This window comes from Gavialis gangeticus, unplaced genomic scaffold, assembly GCF_001723915.1.
Source record: "Gavialis gangeticus isolate Ggan-Ray unplaced genomic scaffold, GavGan_comp1, whole genome shotgun sequence".
NCBI classification, from domain to species: domain Eukaryota; kingdom Metazoa; phylum Chordata; order Crocodylia; family Gavialidae; genus Gavialis; species Gavialis gangeticus.
Window position 1 is genome coordinate 1978248 of NW_017729020.1, and position 3968 is coordinate 1982215.

The window sequence follows — 3968 nt, forward strand, 5'->3', positions numbered from 1 at the left end:
AATGGTAGTGAAGGGGGGGAAGACGGGGCGGGGGGGGGGGGGGGGGGGGGATGGGGGGGAGAATGTCAATGAGGAAGTTTATTTTGGTTTCACAGGTATGAAATAAAAACATTTATAAATTTATAAACAAAACATATATAGTCTTTGTATTTAATTTTTCCTTGCTTTAAAAAAAAAAAGACAGAGTATAAAGAAAATGGCAAAATATTACTTAAATCGTAGATATAACTGGGGGGATTTACTTTTCCACTTCCCACCCTACTGGCATGTCCAGAAGTTTTTTTTTTTAGCCTGAACTGTTTTGAATGGAAATACCCAAAAAATGTGTGAGGATGAGACTGTGGAAAGCAGAAGCTCTCATGAAAATAAACATTTCTACCAAGAAAAAAGCACAGGCCAAAGACACCAGATTTTCTCATCGACTGAAATAGCAAATCTAGCCAGTGAAAAGCAAGATGGACAAGCAATCCTCTCAAGTCTGATCCAGCACGGCTTTGCTTAACTTGGAGCCCCTGGGGAGTCCCTCTAAAGCTTGTTTGGCCATGGGTTGTATTAAATATTCTCTTATGTAATACATGATTTAAAACTGCCCCTTACCTGGTTCATTTATTTGGTTTATGGTTAAAAATAATAGGCTGTTTTCTTGTTAAGGGAAGGTTTGTGCTGGAAGGCTCCAGGATTGACATATAAATTAGAATTAGAATTAAAAGAGTGAAAAATCTGCCAACTCTAGTTTACACTTCTAATTATCACGTGTCTTACAATAGCAGAATTGCCAAGTCACCCACCTTTTTATTGTAAATCTTATGCTAGTTGATTTGATTTCTTTTTTTAAGGCTTCAGCTCCCAGAAAAAGGAAATTACCTGAAAGTCCCTGCTTTCATTAAGCTGTCAGTTTGCAGCCCTCAGGGCTTCCGTCAGAAGTCTGAAATGGGTTCCTAAATGCTCTCAAAACAAAAAGCAAATAATAATAAAAAAGTCTTCTCCTCCCCATTCCCCTCCCCAGAAAAGATTTCTATAAAAGCTAATGTCATCCTTCTGGCTCGTGACTTTTGCAGAATTTGTGGGATTGCACCTATGGGTGTTCACTAGCCAAGCACCCATGTCAGGAGTTTTGCCTGTCAGCAGCCAGAGGTGCAGGGCCCCAGAATCCAGAAGCTCCTGCACCTATCTCCTTGAGAGCTGGCAGGCTTCCTGGATGCAGCAGGGGCTACCATCCCTGCAGCTTTCATCCTGCTGCGCCTTAACACACACAGTGTCACCCATGTCGTGAGTTTTACTTGTCTGCAGCTTGAGGTGCAGTTTCTCCCAAACCCCTGCACCTATCTCCTTGAAACTTGTCAGGCTTCTTGGCCTCCACAGGGGCCACCATCCCTGCAGTTTTCAGCCCTCTGCGCCTTAACACACACAGGGTCATTTATGTGTGAGTTTTGCCTGTAAGCAGCTTGAGGTGCAGTTCCTTCCAAACCCCTGCACTGATCTTCTTGAAACTTGGTAGGCTTCATACCCTGAGCAGGGGCTACCACCTCTCCAGTTTTCACCCCCCTGTGGTATAAAACATACACATGACATGAGTTTTGCTTTCAAGAATTTGGGGTGCAGTTCCCCCTGAACTCTTGCACCGATCATCCTGAAGCTTCATGCTCTCAGCAGAGGCTACTACCCCTGCAAGTTTCATCCAAATCAGACAAAAAACAACAAAGTTATAAATATTTTATTGATGCCCCATTATACCCTATGGCTGGATCTCTGAGGCGGCTCGAAAGCCTCAACCAGATCAAAGCAGGAACCTGGTCCGGAGCTCCGGATCGGATCACTGGCATCCAAAGTGACCAGATCTAAAGCTGGATCAAATAGTTGCCTACTCGCACAGGCCTACAAAACAACCATTTCATCTACACATACACCAGATATAGTTACCAGGAATAGTTGCTCAATATCAGCCCAGGGTGGCCAGCCCAGGCTTATTGAGTAGATGATGATGATTTGAAGACAGCAGATTTAAAGGTAACAGCTGAAGTGGGGTGAATAGATGCATCTGGGCTCGGATGAAACAGTAGCAGAGAAAGAGACTCACCCAACTTGGCATTTTCAAAGTGTTATTTTATAGGGATTGGCATCCTTTGTTTCAGTGCTTTGGGGTTTTTACATACCCAGCTTCTGTTTTTGCTGTTGTTCTTTTTTTGTCTTCAGCTTATCTCAGCTTTGAAGTGTTCTTGTTGCCCATCTGGCAGGATGGGTGCATTCCTTCTCCTTGTTATCTTCTTTGTGCCCTAGGCCTAAAAGGGATTCTTCAGCCATTTATTAATTAAGTTTACTGACTGGTAACTCACATTTAGTGCCTTGTTGCTTACATAAACAGTTGAATCTTCTTCTCCCGTCTCTATGTCATTCTTTCACCATTCACCCTTTTACATACACACATATAAAGGCTATGCAGGGTTCATTCAATTACGTCAAGCAGAAGGATACAAAATGGAGCTTTCAGGTTGCATACAGGACAAGACTAACATGGTTACATTTCACTACTATTACACTTTATGTTAACATCAGCTACATTACTATTACACTTTATGTTAACATCACGCTATACCTGAGGCGGCAAGTGGGGACTGCCCAAATCTCCAAAGCTCTCCAAATCTTTTCCAAATCATATAGAAGATCTTCAAATCAATTCAGACCTTTTAGTTGGTCTCCTGATTTGATTTGGATTCGGAGATTTGGCCACCGAATCAGGTTGAATCTCTTCTGAATTGAATAGGCACACGAAGGTTCATACAGCCCTAGCGTCCACCAAGTTCATGGTCCCATTTTCATAGATTCTGTACGGTCTTATAAGGAGATACAGCTCATGGCCTAAATAGACAAGCCAAGTGTGGGAGGAAAAGTAGTGAGGCCCAGTGAATTGAAGAAACCTGCCCAAGGTTATCTAAGATCCCAGGGGTAGCTCCAGGAGAACTCATGTGTCATATATCCCCATCAGGTAGACTGTCTAATAGGCTGTACCCACTTACACTGTGCTTTGGTGCAGGCTCAGAAGAAAGCACTGCTGCCTTATTTTATCTGAACCAATTTGCTCAGTGTGACCTGTCAAGAAGTAATGTCAGATTTTTCTTTTTTTTCCACAAAAGCAATGGGTCGAGTCCATTGCTGCTACAGCTCTATCCAAGTCCGGAGCAGGTCTGCAGACAAAGAATCTGACCTGCCTAATTTGAGCTCTTAGAGAAACTTCATGAGAAAGCAGTCACCCTTTCCTCTAAGAGCTGAAGACATGTATTGTTTGTTCCACTTTACTGTGCACTTGAGTATTTTTCACAACATAAAGACTTGTCAGTTATATTCCCCAACTGTGTTTATTATTATCCGAATTGTAGTTCTCCCGTTGTGAAATTTTTAACCTTACAGCTCTCAGAATCTCTCTTAGTCTGTGAGGCCATTAAGAAAGAAGAGTAGAGAAGTAATGACAGATGATTTTGGTGCTTGAGGGTGCTACAGTTTTTAGCCTGAATATTCACAAAGGAAAATGAAGGTCACATCCCAAGCAAGCATGGGAATGTTTTCGTGAGTGCCTGGGCAGGAGGTGCTATTAAAAACAAAAAAGAGTTTTCTGAATATGCTAGTGCAGACATCAGGCAATTAGGAAACAGGTCAAAACAAAACATAAGTCACACAGAAACTGCGTCAGAGACGTTTTTGTGAAAACTGGCAAAAATAAGCAAAGCGATTTTGTTTGGCACCTGCCAAGAAATGGAGAGGAGAGAGTTTAACTCAGATGCTTGTAGTCATGGAGAATGTCAGCTATCTTTACAGCACTATAAGGTTACTTTGACTCAGGTTTGGATCAAGACTGCTCCTCACAGGTACACAAAATTCACTGTTCCAAAGCAGGGGCTCAGGCATTGGATTCCTCTGATCTGCTTTGGTGGGAGTTAAAAGGCTAGGTGGTACCTTTTCTGGCTCTACTATGT